We start from the raw sequence: 25,908 nt of genomic DNA on the forward strand, positions 1-25,908 counted from the left end.
CCCTGAGGGACTTCAGCATTTATATTGCAGGCCTCCAATTTTTGTCCATCTACCACTACTCTTATGAGCCTATCGGAGAGAAATGATTTAATGATTGAGAAAACATTTCCAGTTATACCGTAGCTGGAAATCTTGTGAAGTAGACCCTTATGCCATACCTTATCGAAGGCCTTTGATATGTCAAGAGCAATTGCCCTAGAAAGGAAGCCTTTGTCAAGAGATTCACTAATCCTGTGGGATATAACCTACTGTGGTAGATCTTGCAGAGCGGAAACCATATTGTGTGTCACTAAGAAGGTTATTCCTGCTGAGGTGGTTGACTATTTCTCTATTTAATATGGATTCCAGCAACTTACTCATAACACACAGGAGACTTATTGGTCTGTACTGAGAGGGAGATGGCTTATCACCTGAGTTCTTAAATACAGGGCAAACTGATGAGGTCTTCCAGGGAGTCGGAAAGCACTTCTCCTTAAGGCAGCGCTTAAATAGTTTCGTAAGTATGGGAGCAAGTTCTGGTTGAAGCTTTTTTAACACTATAATTGGGATGCCATCAGGGCCAGTTGCTTTACTGGAATTTATGAAAATTTAATAGACTTTACTTTTTATATTAGGAGCTCCTGGATATGACTTTAAACTATATCCGATGGTGAGGTCCCAGCTCGCGAGCTTTGGGGAGTATGGAGTCATCCTTTAATTGCCATTGCTCTCAGGTCCACTCTGACCAGGAGTGGTAGTACCTGTGAAAATCCCAACTATGGGTTAAATAGAAACCAACTTGAAAAAAAAACAAATATATTCTATTAAAAATATTTTTCTTTAAAATCAATGCGTTCGACATTAAATAACTTGAAAAGGGTTGATATGCCGTAAAACAAAAACCCAGCAACCAAAAAATTATATTAGGAGGTGAAGGTAATGTAGTGGTTTGCGGCACGGACTGATGACCTGAGTGTACCAAGTTCGAATCCAGTTTATTCTATAAAAATCCCTTTCAATTGGGATTTTTTTACATTTTTATTTTTTTATTACATTTTCACCCCAAACAAGGCACATTGCCACTTTGGTGTAGGGGCTACTATCAGGGGCAGCAACTACTGCGGCACTATGTTGGGATTTGGGCAGCAAGATGTCGGTTCACGTTACACTTGAACTTCTGCATGTCAGTACAGTAAGGGAAGCAGGGACCTGGAATAGAATTCCAGAGTCTAGCGGTTCTGGGGAAGAAACTACTGGAGTAGAAAGATCTTTTACATCTAGGGATCTCTACTGTGTGGGGGTGGGATTTAGCTGCCTGTCGGGTTTGTCGAGGGTGTCTACGTCGTGGGGGCACAAGTCTTTGCAGTTCGTCAGCGCATTCACCATTAAAATACTTGTAGAACAGGCAGAGGAATGCAACGTTTCGTCGATGGGACAGAGGCTGAAGCTTAGATGCCAGTTCAGGGCCTACCAGATTGGCGACTCTCTTTTGAACCTTGTCAAACACTCACGTTGTCTCTCCCGTTATTCCAAATGTCTTTATAGAAAGACTTTTGACTACAAAATATCGGGGAAGCCAATGCCAACAATGAAACTTTCGGGTTCATACGATATGATGATAATGACTTTATTCTTGACATTTTTAATAAGAGAAAATATAACATCGGCTTTGGAATGCATTTCATTTCTGTGTTCATGTTATTGAAGGGGCAACTATATATTTTTGCTTCAATATACTGTACTTTATTTTGGTATACTAGATTTTCTCCACATAAATAGAATCTAACAGAGGAGGAAACTAAAGACGGACAATACAATTTAGCTTGTGAAAAAATCTTGGTGATTATATTTTATGTTGGAAAGAAAAACATATTTGTTACTGGAACTGCACCAGGAATTCGCGTTTAAGCGAGCGACCAAAAGAAGACATTGTTGTTTGGAAAAATCGCTTACCTTGAAGATGAATATAATCAATTTTTTTTTTTACTTGTGTAATATTTCATTCCAGTCTCCAGATAATGTCGAATAATCAGGAAGGAATACGCACCATTTCAGAGCCTACCTTTCTGTATACTTTTCTATAATCATGGTTATCGTTTTTCTTTGTCTTTGTGGCGTAATATGTTCCGGTTTACAGATACTATCGGGTCGTCAGGAGAGAATATCCACTGTTTCGGGCTCTACTTCATGTTAATTATAAATATAGATCAAATACGATTTGAACTCGTATACCTAATTCTATATTAATTTCCAGTACATATTTAAATGTTCGCCTAAATAACGTAGTTTACAATATAACAAAAAAGGAGAAAAAATATAAAACGTTAATACTTTCAAATCTGAAAATTGGACACATGAAAATAAAATGAAATATTTGCTGAATAAAAGTTAGAAACACAAAATTAATCAACATTAAATAATAAAAGAAAACGAAGGATGAAAAATAAAATAAAATATAACAAAAATATTAAATAGAAATGTGCTTTTTGCTCCTTTACAATAAGTCCGTCATAATAAATAAGTTTATTTGATTTTTTTTAATGTACATTAGGGGGAGGGAGAAGCAAGTATAAACCCTTTTAATATCCAATAGTCAAAAACCCTTTGAATCAAGTGCATTTCGATAACAGAACAGCATTATTATATTTTTTATTTTCTTAGTATAATAAATTATTTTTTACATGCCACAACTACGGATGGCGCCATGTTTATTAGTCTATTAAAGTAAGGCAGCAGATACCCTATATGAATTTTTGTTTCAATTGTTAATCATATTCTTGGATACGTCGTACACTTTACCGTCACGTATTATGATTGCTTTATCCTACCATATAGTAATAAAAAATATGGCGTCACTTTTTTTTTTGCATAACAAATAAAGAATTAAATACTATCTTAACAAGTTTAAATGTTTATTTCACAAAAAAACAAAAAACAAAAAAAAACATTACCGGTTTTGGCTTTAAATAAATCACATATTAAATTCTAAATTCAAAAAATATTCGGAATATTATTTCGTATAAGACTGTAGCATTAGCTGTGTTTACATTTGAATAATTATAAAAACTGTCTATTCTTAAACCCGAACGGACGGCTACTTTGAAAGATGTATATATCTTTGAAAGAAAGATGTGTTTAATAATTTACAAAATAAGCGATTGGCAAGAACTCGACCGACAAGAAAGTTTGTTACACATCTTTAAAATTAAATATATTAAATATTTTAAAGAAGAAAAAATATTGTTTTTCGCTTTCTTAAATCTAAAATGTTAATATTATCACCAAAATTACAGCAGCACAAAATCCTACATATTATGACTCCTGGCTACCGTTGTAAAACTTGGTTTTAATAATAATTTTATAATTTACTAATATTTACGATATTCGTTTTGTGCTACCATAGGTTTGTAGAGTAACCAAGATGGCGAGATAATTTTAGACATGTTGTATTTTTGTAACGTTGTCTGGTTCCGACATTAAAATACACACCGAACCAGCATTTTAAGCTGTGACGCAACAATTACGTCACATATAAGCATAACCATCAAGAGTAAATAAAAAACGAAATAAAAAGACGCGTGGCGATGTGGAAGTTACGTTCGCCAAGTTCGCGACGCCTTTTTCTCTTACCACTTCGATTATGAGCCATCTGTGTCTAGTTCTGCTTATAGAGAGCCGGCTGTGTCTGGTGCCGTGTGGTAACAGCCAGCTGTATCTAGTGCCGTGTAACGACCTCCGACTGACGTGGCGGTCGGAAAAACCAAAGGTACGGGTGTCAAATGCGTGTCAGCTATTGGTGTTGTTAACGAAGACAATACACTGCTTTTTCTTTTATCTGAAATTTGTGTCGGAGTAATAATTTGCTTTGCGACTGTCTGTACACTAAACGTTTTAAAAAGTAGAACACATACTAGATTGCATTTCTTATTAAAAAGAAAAATCTTACAAAAGCTGATTCTATATTATTCGAATGCACCAGTATTCTAAGAGGGCCTTAGTATTGGAGTGTATTACCAAAGAATTTGCATGGTATTTATATTTATGCGAGTATTTTGATTTGATTAATATTATAAAGAAGCATGTAATTTCAAACGTAACTTGAAAAAATAAAACTCATTCAAGCATTTAAAAACAATTAAATTTGTAGGAATAATTACTCGGACAATTCTCTCAGTTGTACTGCACAATGTAAGAAACACAATATCTCTACAATATTTTACAATTAAAACGATTTAAAAAATATTTTGCTCACTGAAGGCGAAGCACGTTGCAATCAAGGCATGACTACCTACTGTTATTATGTAATAACCATTTTTTTTCAAACATTTCTTTATAGCGAGGATAGAAAGTATTTTAGTAACAATTTTCTTCTGAAAAAAAATAAAACCAGATATTTTTTATTCAATGAAATAAGTAAATAATTATTGAATTTCATTTTTGAATGTGATAATCAGCATAATTTTATTTCTTCTTTTTATATATATATATATATATATATATATATATATATATATATATATATGAATCCATAGCATTAAATATATATATATATATGAATCCATAGCATTAAATATATATATATATATGAATCCATAGCATTAAATATATATATATATATATGAATGCATAGCATTAAATATATATATAATATGTACACATTATGTATATCTATAATGTGTGTGTATATATATATATATATATATATATAATACACAAACATCATATATACATAAATTATACAGATATTATATATCTAAATTATATATATATATATATATATATATAATGTATACAGACATTATATATACCCATATTATATATATTTACCCGTTTTATTTATTAAATCGTTTCAAATAATAAAATTTAAATTAATAAATTATGATATATATATATATATATATATATATATATATATATATCAGGAGGTAGGGAGAGATATGGATACAAGGAACAAAAGAGACATTAATAAAAGTTTTATTACAAACTTGCAGTACGTATATGAGAATTTATATATGTCCGAGCTATTAATCCACCTTAACAATAAAAATTATAAAATATAACAAAAGCAAAAATTAAACAGAAGCTGGCGCATCAAAATATATATATGAAAAGGTTTGAAGACTATAATACAAACATATATATATATATATATATATATATATATATATGCACATTACGAGATGCTGTTGATTATTTCGGTTAGTTATTAGTCAATTATTCTAATTATCTTATTACATTTTGCTACACCATATTGACCGCTATTACATTTGCATAGACATTGAATGCAGGCAACCCTTAGTCTTATCAATCTTCCTGAAAAGATTTAATTTGTTGTTTAAACAACTTTCTTGTCACTTCGAAAGTGAGTGTTCATCGAACCACTGAGCTTCAACGAACTATGACAATACGAGTTTTGCGTGTGATTTATAAATTATAGCTAATGTTGGACTGGATTATAGAAAAAGAACATGTTTACACATTTTCATTTAAAACGTCGGCATCTTTAAATATAACCGCTGGTATGGCGTAGCAAACTAGATACTGAAGTAATTAGAATAATTAACCAACACAAATATATATATACACACACACACACACACACACACACACATATATATATATATACGTGCGTGTATATATATATATATATATATATATTCATATATACGTACATACATATGTATACGCATATATATACATATTAATATATACTTTCATACACACATATATATTTATATACACATACGTATATTTATATATGTAAACATATGCATATATTTACGTATATATACATGTTTTAACATATATGCACGTATATATAAACACACACACACATATATATACACACGCATATTTATACCCATATATATATATGTATATATATATATATACACACAGATGTACATGTACATATATACTTTTTCAGACGTTTTAAAACATTTACAGTGTGTTTTGCAAAAAATCCACGTGATTTTAGAAATGAATGTGTAAACTTCAGTATCAATGAAATGAAATTGACAACCTGGAATTGGGGAATGAGAAAACAGGCGTAAATGATATGGAAAAAACAAAAGAAAAAATGATGAAAAAAAAAACGAAAACATTGAATAAATAAAGAGTGAATAGATGGCTGTGCATAAGAACATAAGTAATATTTCATTATCAGAAACAAAATGAACAAATAGAAAAAAAGAACAGATGCAACTTAAATGTATTTGCTTTCAATGCAATTTATTGCGTTATTAGCGTATTTTTAACCGTTTATGCAAACGAGCAATTATCACATAATTATGACTTATCCAGTGGATACCGACGCGATTACAATTGGATTAACTGCCACTTTTATCTAAAATAGATACTAAACTTTCAGCATACAGGCTCTTATATTTCTATATAGTGCGTCTTCATATCTTATCACAATAGAAATTAACCCATCGCATGGCGGTGCTGTTTGCCTCCTTAAGGTCTTGGTTAGAGCAATGAGGACCCAATCGTCAGTTTTCCCTAAGGTGGTGCATCGTTTGTACCTCTCCACATGGACATAAAGGTGAGGTGTCTAGGCCCCACTTGTGGAGATTGTCTTTTGTTTTGCCTGCTCTGGCTCTATTTAGAGTCACCCAGTTTTTTCTAAATATACCCAAAAATATAGTACGTTTTTTATACGGATATACCTGCGTGAATAGTACCTTTCGGAATTAAGCAATCACTTTCCGGAATCATTTATTATTTTTTAGTACATAAAGATATCTCATTTTACTTAGAAGTGGGTCACTATTTTTCAAAGTCCTTAGGCATCTCGAGGAAAAGGGCTAATGAATGTAAGGTGGTAGTGTAGTAATCGTTTATGATGTAAATTGAGTAGAATTTATTTTTTATGGGGATGGCTCAACAAGAACCTGTTTACATTAGATTTGAAGGCTACCATGTTGTATTCAACCGGGAAGCAGGCCACCCGAACAGTGTTCCAGAGGCGGAATCTCTGAGAAAAAAGCTTTGTACATGGAATATGTGTTAAGATTTGGATACAGATAGGAAGTGGGAAAATTGTTGATAGTGGTTGTAGGTAGTCGAGTGTTTATTATGAAAGTTTGATAAGGGGAGACCGTAGATTGGAATTCAGCCGAGCACGTGCCACAAAAATTACGATAGAGCAGAGACAGGCTCGCAACATCTCACAACCTACTTGATTTCGAAGCCGATTCTGAACTCTATAAAGTCTGGATAGCGCGCCGAGAAGCGCTTGCCCAGATGTGGCAATAGTACTTCATTTTACGGCGTACTTATACAGATAGAATGATTCATCGGCTGTGAGGTCAGCCCCAGAAGCTTGTCAAGACATGGAGCTTCCCCAACAGATGAGCCATTTATTTTAGTTACGGCGTGATGCGTGTCAGACGATTCCGATGAAATAAGAGAAGCTTCGTTTTCGATGCACTAAAAATAATCAGCCACATTTTTACCTCCGTTCAGCACGTTCTAAAAGTCGGAAAAGAGAGAATCAGAATAATCTCTTCTAATGGTTGATGCATTTGTGACAACGTTTCGGCCGATGAAACCAAAGGCAGTATTCATTTGCATTCTGTCGAACTCGAAAATCCGCAAAGGCGTTTGTTGTAACACGTATACATGCAAAATCATAATCAGTCCTAAGTAACTGGTTTGTGGCTTTTGAAGGTTCGATCCTAAACGTGGACGATAGTACCAATTCAATTACGGATTACATAAGACGTTCACCTGGTCATGACCGGCAGGAGGAGATCAAATTAGGTGCTTCGTTCAAAATTACGTACAGATTCTGGAGTTCGACAGTTGAACCACAAAACAGGTCGATGGTTACATCGGCCGAAACCTTATGAGAATCAGTTTCAAAATGAGAGCAGTGGTACTAATAGATCAAGAATGCTTATTAAATCGTTATTATGAATTGTGGAACAGATTTTAAAGATATAAACGGGAATAATGTTGTTTTAACTTAGCTTAATGCAAATAAAAATTGGAATTACTTAGAATAATACAATAATTGTATACGGCATTATCACGTAAACGCCAGTTTCCGCTGAATCAACGAAGTTAAGCAAAGTTGAACCTGGTCAATGAGCGACCATTTAAGACTTGTGCGTACTCTATGTGCTCTCCGCTTATCTCGGCATTGTTTCCAGTCGTCCTGGAAGTCTCCTTGCCACTGGACCCAAACAGTGCCGATTCAGGAGGGGTGTGGTTAGGGATTGCGCATGTCATGCGTCACAATCATACGCGCAGCTGCCCCTACTTTGTCTTTCGAGACAGAACGTGGCATCGATTAAACTGGAATCCTTTCTTGAAGTTCAGTTTTCACTGATATTAATAAACCCTTTAAATATTGATATTATATAATTTTAATAAAAAATATATACTTACAAATTATTGATTTTTAATGACCAAAGGTTTGAATTTGGATTTTAAACATAAACATTTAGTAGCAAGACTATCAATACCATATACACATTCGCAAATATACGTTTGCCATTTGAATTGGATAAAATTGAAACTCCGAATCCTCGATTTGTTAATCGTTCAACAAACTGCAAAATCATATATTGTTAAAATAAAATGAGATAAGGCTGATTATATTAATTTGTTGATCCATTAGTTACAATTGAAAATAATAAATCACTTAGTTGCTGCGTAAGATAAATTTTATATTAATCTGGATCAATGCCACGTAACTAATAAGAATAAAATTAAACGCAGTATAATTTCCTACGATTCCTTTAAATAGCAAGATAAATGAATAGTACTAATATAATATTGCAATATTTGGGGTGTGCGCGTGTAAAGAACTCTATCCTGCCCTGACATAGTTCAAAATCGGCTTCGAAATCTGATAGGTGGTGCTCTTATCGCCTCCCTGCAACCTCTTTTCCACAGAAAAGACGTTGGAAGCCTGTCTCTACTCTATCGTTATTTTCATGGGATACTCCCCAGAGCTTCAATCTATGACCCCCTCAGATGAGACATTCACAAAAGCACTCTCATAGCTTAAACCACTACCAACGGTTTTTCTCCTCTCTGTCCGTGACTAAATCTGAACGCAAATGCACGAAGAAAGCTTCATCCCTAGAATTGGCCGGGTTGTGGAGGTCTGTTCCGCTAGTCCTCTCTCAGACTGGCGATAACATGGTCGACTTTAACTCCAAATAACTAAATCCTTGTTGAGCTGTTCCCTTAAATCGTTAATTTTTACCCAATTAACATCACCGTACTAGCATTTACTTTTATCATCAAGTGGACTTCTAGCCTTGTTTGGTACTTACCCCACTGTAAAAATCAAGTCGTGCTCTCATATTCTCCTCTGGATTCTCACATTTCATACAAAGTAAAGACTTTATGTTTCCCAATATGTGGCGGCCACATCGAAAATACTCCGGTAGACTTTTATTACAATAGTAATCCCAGAAATATCTTAGGAAACAATTTGAATTATTAACTAAAGTTCTACATCGTCCAAAATTCTGACATGTCTTTTTAGAGAATAACAATTAGATGTTCTTCTACGGTGATATTTAATTTCTTCATCCCACGAAAATAACTACGTCAACGATCAGCTTGCTGGATGCAGAAGGTTAGCAAACGAGGTGTATACACTGTAACCTCTTAACAAACATTTTAACAATCTCGTTTCCAATTTCATATGAGGAGGTTTCGGACAGTTAGCAATGAACAAAGTCGTTCCTAAATAGAAAAAAAAAATGTCTGAACGTGTTGACCGCTTAAGGTGAAAATAATATGTATCACAAGCCAACGGAAACAGATGCTGGATTCATAAACAGCCAATTTCTGCCGGACGGATTGTCGAACACATGTCCACGTGTAGTGTTCTTCTGGAGAAAATCCAGACAATTTTCGCGAGCTAATTCGAGAAGTCTGTTCAAGCATTCGATAGGATTCGATCAAGTATTCCCAATGTCTTGTGCTGAATTCAAACACTTAGATACACCTGATTATATCTTGAAAATACTGACACAACAGTAATAGAAAAGGGTTTTCTAGAAATACTTTTATTACGTATATCATCTATCGCCCTCTGAAATAATGTTTTTGACCATAAGGTTATATATTAATATGATATATGAAAGGTCTTCATTCAAACTTCTTGGTTTTACATTTACAGGCAACATAAATTATAGCAACTACATTGAGAACATTGCCAAAGTAACCGTTAAAAATGGGGGGGGGCTCTCTCAAACACCTCCCCCCCACATATATATATATATATATATGCATATTACGAGATGCTGTGGATTATTTCGGTTAGTTATTAGTCAATTATTCTAAGTATCTTATTACATTTTGCTACACCATATTCACCGCTATTACATTTGCATAGACATTGAATTCAGGCAGCTCTTAATCTTATCAATCTTCCTGAAAAGATTTAATTTGTTGTTTAAACAACTTCCTTGTCACTTAGAAAGTGAGTGTTCATCGAACCACTGAGCTTCAACGAGCTATGACAGTTTTACGTGTGATTTATAAATTATAGCTTATGTTGGACTGGATTATAGAAAAAGAAAATGTTTAACCATTTTCTTTTAAAACGTCCGCCTCTTTAAATACAACCGCTGGTATGGCGGAGCAAACTAGATACTGAAGTAATTAGAATAGTAAACCAACACACACACACATATATATATATATATACACATGTGTATACGTGTGTATATATATATATATGTACACGTACATACATATATACGCATATATATCTAAATTCATATATACGTTCATACACACATATATTACTGCGCTAGATAATTATTAACACGTGGAATTATCCAGTATCTCTATAAAGCCAACAAACGTCCACGCATCAAGTATTGTTGCTGATCTGGGATGCAGCATTTTAAACATTTTTCTTCTTAGACAGGATCCAGAAACGAGTTTTCAACCTAATGTAACATTGTACAATTTTCTAACGAGGTCCTTACATTTTAACGGACCCAACACGTTGGAGACTCCTTCGTAAGAAAAAAAGAAAAAAAAACTCGACCGATTTTCTTTTTTTTTGTAAACAAAAGCCTTTATATCAAGTATTTTCAACAATGCATTTAAAAAAATCGTATTTGCTGTGATATCATCTACACGACTAGAACACGTGCTTCTTCGAACACGTGTTCTAGTCGTTTTTTACCTTAGCTGTTACGTCACATCGGGCAGCCATCTTGGTCGCTTGCATATAGTTGCTGCGGCGTCAGCAGCTCTTTTACATTAACAAGTCAAGAACTACCAATTAAATTTTACCTACTCATCGTCGAAATGTTTAATCCCTATTGATGTTTTACAAATATCTTCACAAAATGTCTTATGACGAACTCGGTGCACTTGTCCCTCCTCGACGTGAATACCACCTCATAAACCAACGAGGAATAAAGCAGAAAAATTACATCTATTCAATATAAAGATACCTACATGCAGGAAAACCTTCTACTCATTAGAGTTTTCTGGGTTAAAAGAGTCCTCAAGAAATGAAATTATGAAAGGTTATGTAAAGAAATAATTTCAAACTTTTGGAGTATCAAACTAAAGCAACCTCTTCAAACCATTATGAGGATTCAGTATTGGAGATCTTTATTTACACAAATATATGAACACTAATTAGCGTTCCCCATTATGAATGACTCCCATGGGGCCTCACCTCCGTTGGCAAGAGTGAACAAGGTAACCCTTAAAAACTCCACCTTTTCATAGTAGGGTTATCCCGTCTAATTTGTTAGGTCTACGTGGAACAATGTGAGCGTGCATAGGATTACTCCCTTTAAGACCCTGACCCCGTTAGTGGGGGGGTTACTTTATCATACCCATTTCGCATACTTAGTACCTCTTCTATCATTGCACCTGGTAAGTGTAGTATAATAATAAACTTTATAAGATAGTATTCGTGTATAAGCAGACACACACACAAACGTGTAGGTTTATTATATAGATATACGTATCCGCGGATAGGTTTAAGAACAAGCTTCTTATATGTATTTAGCTAAACAATGTAAGAGCTCCGCTTCGGAATTTCTTCAGTCTCCTACATTCGTGACTGTACTTACCGACAGAAGCTCAAGGGTATTGCGAACAGATATCGCGCTTTTCAACTCCCTACATAGTGTGCTCGTAGACATAGTTCCAAATAATCGTCCCCTACGTAACACAATGCTTTGCTGTAAGTGAATATCAGTAAAAAAAAATAAACGTTTGCAGAAACGCATAATTAACCATTAGCTTCATCGAGGGTTCCCTAAAATTTACATCAAAGTATTAATAAAATTTACTTCGTCAAAGTAAATCTATATTAGTGTAAAAAAGTACGAGTTGAATCGAGTTTAAATCACACGAGAAAATCGTTAATAAAATAGATGACGTGATAATATAAATTCTGACATCAACCGATAATTACTAAGTATAATTTTGTTTATTTTATGAGAACCGTGATACCTAAAAAAACGTCTCGATATCATTTCAAATACTTAAAATCCGATAAAAAGTTATTAAATTCAAACTAATAGGTTCTGCCTTGTCAATTAGACTTTAAGCCTCGTCCCATCGCCACAATGTTGCATCCCTGTCCCTGAGAAGGGCTTTAATGGAATGTGCTCTGATGAAATCATTGCACTTGTGCCACCTTGACGTTAACACCCTCGATAAACCCGCTTAGTAAAAACAAATCACACCCCTTTTACTGTTAAGGCCCCTAAACATCAGAACACTTTCTACTCAAATAGCTTCTTTTTACACCCAAACAGCTAGGTTTAGGAATTTCCTTCCTGCTACCTGTTTCCCTGGCTGTACTGATATGCAGAAGTTTAAATGTAACGTAAACCAACATCTTAATCTTTTTAGGTATTGACCCTTACGTTCAAGTGGGAGTCAATGCCTGGTGTAAAGATGAGCAAAAAAATAAATAAATAAAAAAAACTCACCTGCGTAACCGGATGACACCATCGAGAGGTTATCAATATCTAGATATTTTAATGCGAAAATGTCTCTCAACAGAATTATCAGTATGTACGAAAAACATTCCCGAGTTTACATGTATAATTCTTTCATTATATTCTACGTAGACCACGAAAGTCATACATTTCCAATATTGTATGCTGAAAGAGTAGTACCTGCTTATGTGTCTTTATATTACGTAAGATCAATACGATATTTAACATATATACTTTAAATATGTATTATTTGTTTATAATTTTGGTTTACCATCATTATTAATAATTAAATTATTTTTACTATAGCTATCGAAAGATTGATCTCATAATTAAAGAACACGAATTTTAATATTTCTTAATATTGTATTATTATATTATATTATTAATAATATTAATATAATATTATATTATTATATTATTAATAATATCAATATAATATTATATTATTTATTATATTATTAATAATATCAATATAATATTATTTATTATATTATTAATAATATCAATATAATATTATATTATTTATTATATTATTAATAATATCAATATAATATTATATTATTTATTATATTATTAATAATATCAATATAATATTATATTATTTATTATATTATTAATAATATCAATATAATATTATATTATTTATTATATTATTAATAATATCAATATAATATTATATTATTTATTATATTATTAATAATATCAATATAATATTATATTATTTATTATATTATTAATAATATCAATATAATATTATATTATTTATTATATTATTAATAATATCAATATAATATTATATTATTTATTATATTATTAATAATATCAATATAATATTATATTATTTATTATATTATTAATAATATCAATATAATATTATATTATATATTATATTATTAATAATATCAATATAATATTATATTATTTATTATATTATTAATAATATCAATATAATATTATATTATATATTATATTATTAATAATATCAATATAATATTATATTATTTATTATATTATTAATAATATCAATATAATATTATATTATTTATTATATTATTAATAATATCAATATAATATTATATTATTTATTATATTATTAATAATATCAATATAATATTATATTAATTATTATATTATTAATAATATCAATATAATATTATATTATTTATTATATTATTAATAATATCAATATACTATTATATTAATTATTATATTATTAATAATATTAATATAATATTATATTATTAATATATATTCAGTAATATGCCTGCAATTATTTGTATTTCATCTTAAAAATATTATTGTAATACGTATATGTTTTGTTATATCACATTACTAATAATATTCCCGAAAATTAAATAGTTATTTACTAAATTTAAATTCTAAACATTCTACGTGGAAATGTCACATTTTCCATATCCCTACACATAATTTTCGTATATTTCGTAGCATTTGAAATACAGGGCAACAGATGTTTATTATGCGGGCATTGTTTTTAGGTGAACCCCTCACTGAGGGAACACTATTTCTAAGAATAGTATTTAAACTATTTGATTATTCGCAAAGTTATGGTTATCTTTTTCCATCTATGCAAAAAGCTAAAAACTTCAAGTATTAAATCAACTTTTTTTTAGTACGATTTTTAAGGTTATGTGGTACACGGGTATTAAATTAAAAAACTCCTTGTTGATTTGTTTGTGAAACTAGAAAATCATAGACTTAAAATTTAGATATGAAAATAATTGGTATACATCAAAAAATTTCCTTCTTGATTTGTTCGTGTAACTAAAAAATCTTAGACTTAAAATTTAGATATGAAAATAATTGGTGTACGCCAAAAAAATTCCTTGTTGATTTGTTTGTGTAACTAAAAAATCTTAGGCTTAAAATTAATATATGAAAATAATTGGTGTACGCCAAAAAATTTCCTTGTTGATTTGTTCGTGTAACTAAAACATCTTAGACTTAAAATTTAGATATGAAAATAATTGGTGTACGCCAAAAAATTCCTTGTTGATTTGTTCGTGTAAGTAAAAAAATCTGAGACTTAAAATTTAGATATGAAAATAATTGGTGTACGCCAAAAAAATTCCTTGTTGATTTGTTCGTGTAACTAAAAAAATCTGAGACTTAAAATTTAGATATGAAAATAATTGGTGTACGCCAAAAAATTTCCTTGTTGATTTGTTTGTGTAACTAAAAAAATCTTAGACTTAAAATTTAGATATGAAAATAATTGGTGTACGCCAAAAGATTTCCTTGTTGATTAGTTCGTGTAACTAAAAAATCGTAGACTTAAAATTTAGATATGAAAATAATTGGTGTACGCCAAAAAATTTCCTTGTTGATTTGCTCGTGTAACTAAAAAATCTTAGACATAAAATTTAGATATGAAAATAATTGGTGTACGCCAAAAAAATTCCTTGTTGATTTGTTCGTGTAACTAAAAAATCTGAGACTTAAAATTTAGATACGAAAATAATTGGTGTACGCCAAAAAATTCCTTGTTAACCATAGAAAAATAGATACGAGTATGTCCGAACGATTAGATTCAATTGGTCTTACAATATATTTACCTATAGAAAAAAAACATTTGTTTATTCATACAATTCATGAGAAATATTATAACGGTTAACGCACTGTTTGATAAATAATGGTAAAAAAGTATTTTTCTGTATCGCTTCCCTCAGGATAATTTGCATTTCAATTCATTTATCAGAGAGCTAAACTTATTCTTTTATAAATTGCACTACATATATCAGGGTGAGTCACGGAAAGCAGATGTTTTTTTTTAGAACACTCGTTGCTCTCCTTGACTAAGGGAAAAGGATCGAGGAAAGTAGTCTTTAACCTGCTAAAAATGCCGTTCAGTTTGTTATTAGTTTATCTTTTACGTTAAATTTAATTCGAGTCACGTATTGATTTTAAATGGGTTTTCCTTAAAAAACGCATCCGTTTCTCGTGACTCATATTATATATATACATTCAGGGTTAGTCATGGACAACGGATGTTTTTAAGAAAAACAAATTAAAAATTCGTAATTAACTAAAACAATATATATATATATTGATTTATATATATATATATATATATATATTGTTTTAGTAATGTATTAATATATCACTACACATTCACGAGCATATTTCCGTCATTCTGTTACTAATAACTAGATACATATTCTACAAGCAATATCGTCGGAAGTGGTCTCAAGTTTCTAGTAAATGACTGACCGAAACACGTCCATGAATGTGTAGCGACTCATGAAAACCAAATTAGAAGTATATCTTGCCCTACTCCGGTATTGAGCAATATTTTTTATTAACCTCGTTAAAACCTCATTGAATACTTTAGCCATGGGAAAAATTAATCTGGAATTATATATATATATATATATATACACATTTTATTTTTATTACCGTATCTTTCTGTTAAGTTACATTATTGTTTCCGCTACTTGGCCGTTTTTTGGCCGTCTGTAGCTTCCTCAGACTTTTACAGAAAAGTTTTCAGGTCTATTAATGCGAGCTGACGATGAAATGAAAGCAGGAAATTGCAGTATTATTAGTAAATGTGTACTTCTATTTTATGTAGGTTTTTCTGTAAAAGTCTGAGGAAGCTACAGACGGCAAAAAAACAAAAAACAAAAAACGGCCGAGTATCGGAAACAATAATGTAACTTAACAGAAAGATACGGCAATAACATATAAAACGTATATTTTCTCTACAACAGTATTGAGCACTTTCTTCACTTTTTATTAATTACCATCTCCTCTCTCATATATATATATATATATGAATTTCACAGAGGTTTATTAATGCGTGCTGACGATGAAATGAAAACAGGAAACTGCAGTATTATTAGTGTATGCATTATGAATATAATGTGTACTTCTATTTCATGTATATACACATGTTATTATGAGGTTATATATATGATTTTATTGATATTCAGTATTTATTTATATAACGTGCAATACCCGAGAAAAGTAAAAAGAGAGTGAAAATATGATTCAGACAATTAATCTGCGGAGATTCACTCCCGCACGGTATCATCAAGTTTAGTATAACGAATACTAGTCATATTCTATATTAATAGTCCCCCTTATATTATAAAGCCAGAAATAAAAATTAATTTGCAAGACAGAATCTTAGGTAAAATTAAAGTGAATATATACATAAATATTTATGTTTTAACACTAACAAAAGAAAAAGCTCAATGCAACAAAAATAGGAAATAAGACCTGTCATAGAAGATATATATATAGCCTCCCCCCTACGTGGGTATCCATAGTCTGTCAAAGGCAGAAGGCTATATATAGGCTCCTTCAGTATTTGACAGACTATGGATACCAACGTAGGGGTGCCTGCGCGTGAAACTTGGTTGCAGTAGGTGCGTCACCACCATCTTCTTAATGGACATTGTTACATATCAGAGGAAAGTGAAGTGTATGTACAGGACAACTGGAAACAAATGTCGAAATAAGCGAAGAGCACATAGAATTTCCAAAATGTCACCATTCTGGTTCTAACCAGGCTCATTGTTGCTTAACTTCGGTGATCAATCGTCAATCAGTGTGTCAACGCGATTATATATATATATATATATATATATATATATATATATATATATACACACACACGTATATATATGGTCCTGGATATGACCTTAAACTATATCCGATGGTGAGGCCCCAGCTTGCGGGCTTTGAGGAGTGTGGAACCACCCTTTAATTGCCATTGCTCCCAGGTCCACTCTGGCCAGGAGCTGTAGTGCCTGTAAGGGTCCCAAATATGGGTTAAATAGAAACTGACTTGAAAACAAAAAAACAAATATATTCTATTAAAAAAATTCTTCAAAATCTTTGGATTCGGCATTAAGTAACCTGAAAAGGGTTGATATGCCGTGAAAAAAAAACAACCAACCAACCAACGGATATATATATATATATATATATATATATATACACACACGTTACAAATATAATATACATATATATATATATATATATAAACATATGAATATATATACACATATATACATAAACAAACACATATACACACATTAAATATATATATATATATATACATATATATATGTATATATATATATACATACATATATTCTTCTTGTTACTCTAACAATCAGTTTGTTGCTATTAGTAAGCTCCCCTGGCACTTTAGAGATTTGCCTGCCTTCAACTAAAAGTGCATTATGGGTACACATTTGAAATTGTACAATATACAAATATAAAATAGCGTACACACGCATATATGTATACGTGTGTGTATGCATATATATATATATATATATATATATATATATATATATATATATAAACATATGCATATAAATTTCAATTGCTGGGAGTTGGAAGGTAAATCAGACAGTTTTAGCTTGATACTGTAATCAAAAATTAAATCTACATTTATTTTTGTACGTTTTGCGATTAAACAAACATGTTATTCGCCCTCAAACTTCCAGCAATCGAAATTTATATGCATATTTAATACATATATAAAGCATACATATATATATATATATATATATATATATATATATATATATATAAAGTACATATATATATATATATCTCCGTGTATGCATAATTATATGTGTATATTGTACAGGCTCCTAAATCTCGAACAATCATTCCCTTGTAATTGAAGGCTGGCAAATCTCCAAGGTTCTAAGGGAGCTAACTAATAACATCAAATTTATCGTTAGAGAAGCAAGAGAAATAATACATATATATATATACATATATATATATATATGTATGTGTTTGTGTGTATATTCGATGACAAGCTCTATTTCCTATATATAGCTTATATATTGTTAGGGTTAATATATATATACATATGTTTTTTTTAATGTAGTTATCCACTGACACGTGTTTTGTCGTCTACGACTCATCAGAGTGGCTGGACGACGAAACACGTGTCGTGCAAGTGGATAATTATGTTAAATAAACAATATATTTACCGCTCCACATGTGGGAGTACCAAATTGGTTGAAGGGAAAATTATTCCCAATTCGCATTTAGGTAAAAATGCACTTTCGTAAATAATTGAATTCATCCAAAAACTTATCACAAAAACAAAATTAAATAACATCTATCTATCTATCTATCTGTATATATATATATATATATATATATATATATATATATATATGTATATATATATATATATATATATATATATATATAATATTCACACTCTATAAGACCGTAGGATCGGTGCAAAAATATATGCTTTTAAAAGAAACCTCTACCTAATCTTCTGTCTTATTAATTAATTTATAATTCTTGATATATATATATATATATATATATATATATATATATATATATATATATATATATATATACACGAGTGAGAGAGAGAATGTGTGTGTTAGTGTTTATATGTTTTTCTAATTTCTTTTATCTGGCTTTTCTATCTGTTATTGGGTCTGTGTAGCTAAGATAAACTTTATACATAATATAATATTTGGAGCACACATTGAAAAGGGGAGCCGGAAGGAAGACTACACACAGACGACAACTCTCATAACGGTATTCCGGGCACGAACCGCATGCATGAATACGTCATGACATGTCATATACAAAACCACAATTTCATTTATAGGGGAAAAAAAAAACTACAGCGAAAAGGAAACGACATCAATGCAACCTCTTAACACATGTAAGAAATGGACTGACAAGGTAGGATCCATAGAAAGAATAACTAGAACACCGGGTACAGATGGTGAGGAAGAGAAAAACAAAATTATAAATGTCCGTTATATATTGCATAAAAAAATGCGAGCATGAAATGTAATATTGTTAAGATTTTACCATGGGAACGTAAAAGGACTAGTGGTTGAAACTGGAAAAGAAAAGACAAAATATTCTAATAAAGACTAAATTAAATTTATAACTTAAAATATTTCAGCTATAATATTTTTTAAAGATTCAATTTTACATTACATAATCAAATCTCAAATAATACTTTAATATTGTAAGTGATACATTTATTATATTTTTTTACTAGAATATACTGTCAATTTCTTCCAGTTTTAACAACTAGTCCTTTTTTTAAGATTCAATTTTACATTACATAATCAAATCTCAAATAATACTTTAATATTGTAAGTTATACATTTATTATATTTTTTTACTAGAATATACTGTCAATTTCTTCCAGTTTTAACAACTAGTCCTTTTATTTTTTCATGTTTTAATCTTGAACACACTACTTATCGTGCTCCCACTTTTCTATGTAATCCATGATTTTTCTTGGCTTTGCCTTGAAATAATATTTTCTCTGTCTGTTTCACTTGTTTCCTGTGAATTATTAGCGGCAGTTTTTTATATCCTGTTACGTCACCATCCCCGCCGTTCCCAGCCGATTTGAGGTACCATAACAGATTTTGTTGCTATTGTATCCTACAGCAAATAATAATAAAAAATGAAAACGTCTCTCCGTACCTTACACATTGTTTGAATCTGAGAACGCAGTAATTTTATTATATCTTAGCTGAGAGGGTAGCCTCTTTTGGTCACAAAATAAGTAAGCAGTGAAGCTTTAAAGCAGTTCTAAATGAATAGAGCTAACACCTAACCATATATTCAAACACGGACCTGTGCGAATGATATATATGTGTATATATATATATATATATATATATATATATATATATATATATATATAAGGTGTGGATTCCACATAGAAACGTTCATATAATTAGAATAAAATACGATTGAAAGCCAAATTACAACGTAATAGTAGTAAAATAAACAAATTTAAAACAAGTAAAATATTTGTTTATTTTCCTATTATTACGTTGTGATTTGGCTTTCAAGCACATTTGCCGCGTATTTCTTTCATATATATATATATATATATATATATATATATCTTTTTAAAGAAGTATATGCTTTATTACATGCCAACATAGTTTATGAAATAGTGTCTGTTTAAACGATAGTTCTCAAATATTATCTTACTGTTTTATAATGTAGACATTTAAACATACTAAATAAATATACTCGCATATATATATATATATATATATATATATATACGTAATGAGTACATATCTATATATCTATAAAAGTGAACGTGTCTGTCTGTGTGTCTGTGTGTCTGTCTGTCTGTGTAGATTTCCCTACGCAATAACTCTATCAATTTTTAGTCTATAGATTCGAAATTTGAAATACCGGGTACTGAGATTTGGGAAAATCGATGTGACGGGTGTCAGCCAGAAATTTGGCTGTTAAGGGGTCAAATTTCAACGATTTGATCTTTAAGAGCTCTACCAAACTCCTCCGACAATTTTGGGTCTAGACACTTGCACTTTTAGATATAGGTTCCTTGAACATGGATCTAACTTAATAAAGTGATTTGAGCCCGAAAAAATACATTTTAAGGGGTCATAATAGGGGTCAAAGTTTAAAAAAATGAACCATTTTTTTTGTTTTTTTGCTTTTTTTTGCACAGCATACACCTCCAAACACCGAGCAACGCCGGGCACCCCTGCTAGTAAATGATAAAAGTCCATATTTCAAATTTCAAGATGTTGACTATCTTACCGTTTTTTTCTTTTAAGGTAACAAACACAAACCTGGACAGCACCTGTTTCGTAGCGCAAAAGCATAATATATATATATATATATATATATATATATATATAAATATTGTGCTAAGTGTTGCATTTATTTCGAGCTTAACCAATCAGAAGAAAACGAATTCATTAATTTTACTAGAAAATAAAGTCATATAGGCATGATTACAAAATCTGAAATTTGGGAGAGAAGTTGCAATGACATTTTTTCATTTTATTACGCCTATCAAAGAAATAACAGTAAGATTGTCAACATCTTGAAATTTGCAATATAGTCTTTTGCCATATATTTGTTTTATGCTCTGTAGTTACATCGAGCTTCGTGAATTAAAGGATTGATATTAATAAAAGGTGAAATATAATTGAATATACATATTTCTACATAAACATCTAATGTTTACACGTAGCATTTTTGTTTGTTTCTCAAATATTCTTAATTATAATTCCTTATTTAAAAATTCATACGAGACATGTTGATATAACGACTCTCATTAGATTACCGGTCAGTATAGATCGATGAGCATTGGGTATAGCATGCGCAGTTTGTGTTATTCGCTTTGTCAGCATTCTTTCCAGTAGTACTGGACGCCCTCCACTTAGACCAGATAGTGGTTACTCAGAAATGGCGTGGTTGGGGACAGAGATTCCCTCCATTCACAATTACATGCGCAGCTACCCTCACAGGGGGTGATGCATTTTCTTTATATGTTAGATGAATTGACTACAATAACAAATCAAGATGTGTACGATCGTTTCAGAGACGATATCGTCTCTGAAACGGTCGTACACAAATTAAAAATGTTATTGCGTAAAATCTTGCAACACATGTAAATGATCATAGAATACTTTCGTACACCTATTTTTAGCTCTGTAAGATTTAACCCCTTTTCTATTGAGCTGATTATATATATATAATGTATATAAATACATATATATGATGATTGCAACGTCTTGTCAGACGAGTACCACTCCCACAGACATTTAAAATCCATGAGCCCAAATGCCTGAGGGAGTATCTATACAAAGATGATGTTACAGAGTCTGAGCTTTGTACGACAGCTAAGTCTCTCTCTAGGTTCAAAATGTTGAGATCCAGCAACAAGCAAGGGCAAGATAGCCAGCAAAAAATTAAACTGCAGACCAATTAATGCAGGTACTGCTCTCCCGTTTTATGGTTTTTTAAATCAGAGATTTGCTTCTCCTAGAAAGGTTGCCTTCACCACGGCTTACGGGAGCCCTCTCCACCCCAATACACATACACACAAATATACACGGTGCTAGTTGGCCGTTGACCCAGGAAAAGAATTCATTCGCCATATATATATATATATATATATATATATATATATATATATATATATATATATATATATATATATATATATATATATATAAAGACTGTACGGCATAATCGCGTTGACACACCGGTTCTCGTCAAATCACTGAAGTTAAGCAACGTTGAGCCTGGTTAGTACCAGATGGGTGACCATTTGGGAATTCTAGGCGCTGTATGTGCTTTCCGCTTATTTCGCCATTTGTTTCTAGTGGTCTTGTACACTTCACTTGCCACTGGTATTTAGCAATGTCGACTCAGGAGAGGTGTGGTTAGAGATTTCACACCTCTTGCCAATAAGACTTTCACGCGCAGGCACACCTTCGCGAGTAAGCATAGTCTGTCAAAGACTGGTTGCAATTCCTGTGCTTATAGCACCAATGGAAATATGAGGTAAATAGGCATCTGTCCATTGTGTTCTCATGTTCTGAATTCAGTCATAATACACACACATACGCACACATATTTGTATACTATATATACATTCTAATATAATACTTGACTGTGGTTTTTGTTACTGCATTTTCACGGTATCACCCATCATCAGAAGTGTCTCGACTAGCACAAATGGTATATCATTATCTCATAAGATATTGTGCATTCAATATCTACTCCGTTAATTCGATGTTCTAATTCTTAATGATTTGATTTGGTTTCTATGTCTCTCTCTCTCTCTCTCTCTCTCTCTTATATATATATATATATATATATATATATATATATATATATATTATATGTGTTAGTGTTGGGTGAGGGTTAATCAGAAAAAATCGTAACTTTGCTGGGTATCGGTATCCCCATCGGGATAGGAAAAAGTTGTGCCTATTTTCTGGCGCCAAAACGATTCTTTTGATCTTTGTTATTTGACTTTGTTTAAAACAAAAATTTTCTTGTGCTGTAATTGATAATACCGTAATCAATATATATAGTTATTTTAAACTAATAATTACACTACAATGGGTAGATTACTCCCCACATGTGGTTTTTAATTTGAGAAAATATATATCCACATTCAACGTGTGTTTTTTTTACGGTGATCTACGAGAAAAATAAACCCGAAGTTAGATATTAAAAGATTTATAAAGAACCGGTAATTTTATTGAAATCAGGATTTAGTACAGAATCGATAATTGTATCGGAACCGGGGAAATATTGGAATCGTCCCATCACTAATATATATTATCCTAAAACACAATCCATACAGAGAGAATGAGAGAGAGAGACATTATATAGATCTTAAAATGCATTTATCTATACAGAGAAAGAGGACATTATTATAAAGAATACAATATTTTAATTAATAAACCTCCGTACATACGGGAGTTTCTGGCAAATTCGCCATTCGATTTGTTGTAATGAATTTATCGATGCATGAAAAAATATTTTCACATATCTATAGACCGATCAACCTTGAAAAACTATATTGTGTGTGCCCTATTGAAATAAATATTAGCAGATTTATTAAATAATTAGTTTGCTAACAATTTTATATTTCGTAATGCTTAAATAGATCTAGTCAGAACTTTTTATTAATTTTTTAATTCGAACGGACTGTGGATAGAGTATCCTGCCGGGTGCCAGGCATTCCGACGCTATTTCATGGATTCCAATCGAGAGATCTTTTAAAAGATTCTAACCGCCCCTTTGAATGGAATTCTTTGTATCTCTATCTTGCATTTGGTTCACCGTGTATATTTGAAATTCTTTTGCATGCATCTTTTTGCTCATTATTTGTTTTTATTAAAGTTTATCTAATTTCAGATTTTTATCGTTCCTTAAAATGCAATTGTTTATATATCTTGCACTTGGTTCACCTGGGATATTTATTTTATCATATTTTATTTTGATTTAAAAGTATTTTTCCACGTTTTCTTTTTGTCATATGATTAGTGGTATGCCGAAGATATCAAGATTCCAGTTTCTTATTTAGTGCATAAAACCTTGGTATTTCTTTATATTTCTTCTCTCTCTCTCTCTCTCTCTGTTGTGCTTAACAAGGCATCATAGCGAAAACTGACTTTTACTAAGGTTGCTACTTACTCCTTGTCAGGTTAAATAGCTCTGTTTTCTAGCTACATTGCTGTAGAAAATACGTAGTCGTAATGAATGTGTATTTATTTATTGCGGACTATTAGGCTCATCTTTCTTAGTTGTTGTTTCACGACGTTTGGGCAACTGTTTCTCTGGTCTTCGTCAGGTGGTAACCGCGATTACCACCTGACGAAGACCAGAGGAATAATTAGCCGAACCGTCGTGAAACAACTAAGAAAAGATAAGGATAATAGTCCACAATAAATGAATTAATAAAAAATACTCATCTCAATAATGAATTTTAATAGTATATATCCTAATGAATGCTATTTCTAACAATTCTTTCGAGTACATATTCCAAGGTCTTGCTACTACATTCATTATTCAACGTTTTAAGGATGGGCTAGTGGATATATCTACACACTGCCTTGTGTCGCATCAAATTAAAGCTGCATCCTTGCGAAATCTTACAGTAAGGTGACTCAAGCTCTAATTATGTTGCATTGTATAATAGGCACCCACCAGTAAAAACTTATAAGTGGATGTCAGTGTGTGAGCGTATGTATGCGTCTGGAGTTTGACAGTTTAGAGGTATTGGTTACATAGGCCAACCTTTGCATGATTTTTGTTCATGTCATTCTCTGGCCTTTCGATAATATAAGTTGTTGCTCAGTCCGCACATGTATTGACAAGAGAAACTAGCTGCAAGTGCTCCGCTTCGGTCTTACTTTTATGTTTTAAAAGTATTTATTGAATATAAAACAAATGTGTAATTATAATCGATTTTAATCTGTAAGTTATTTTTCTAATATGCGAAAATACGATGAGCTTCGTATGTGTTCGTCGTTATAATGTTACTATTTTATGACTGTTGTTCCGTATTTATTAATAAAAATCTATAACACCTTGAATAAATCCTATTTTTCCTGTGCATATATCCGCTAATCTATAATAAAACTCTCACCTGTCTGTTAAAATGTATGTATGAATATATGTATGTATG

At 31.3% G+C, this 25,908-nt stretch overlaps 1 protein-coding gene and 1 pseudogene across 1 annotated transcript in view; one reads left to right on the forward strand and one right to left on the reverse strand.

The window, feature by feature from the left end:
* The window catches only part of LOC145241557 (glutamate receptor ionotropic, kainate 2-like), a 729,218-nt gene that overhangs the window by 140,495 nt on the left and 562,815 nt on the right, over window positions 1-25,908 (reverse strand). The gene's annotated exons all lie outside the window — the stretch shown is intronic.
* On the forward strand, window positions 22,940-23,056 carry LOC145241726 (5S ribosomal RNA; annotated as a pseudogene).

The sequence above is a fragment of the Euprymna scolopes genome, chromosome 20, assembly GCF_053919585.1.
Source record: "Euprymna scolopes isolate OS-2025 chromosome 20, ASM5391958v1, whole genome shotgun sequence".
NCBI lineage: Eukaryota > Metazoa > Mollusca > Cephalopoda > Sepiida > Sepiolidae > Euprymna > Euprymna scolopes.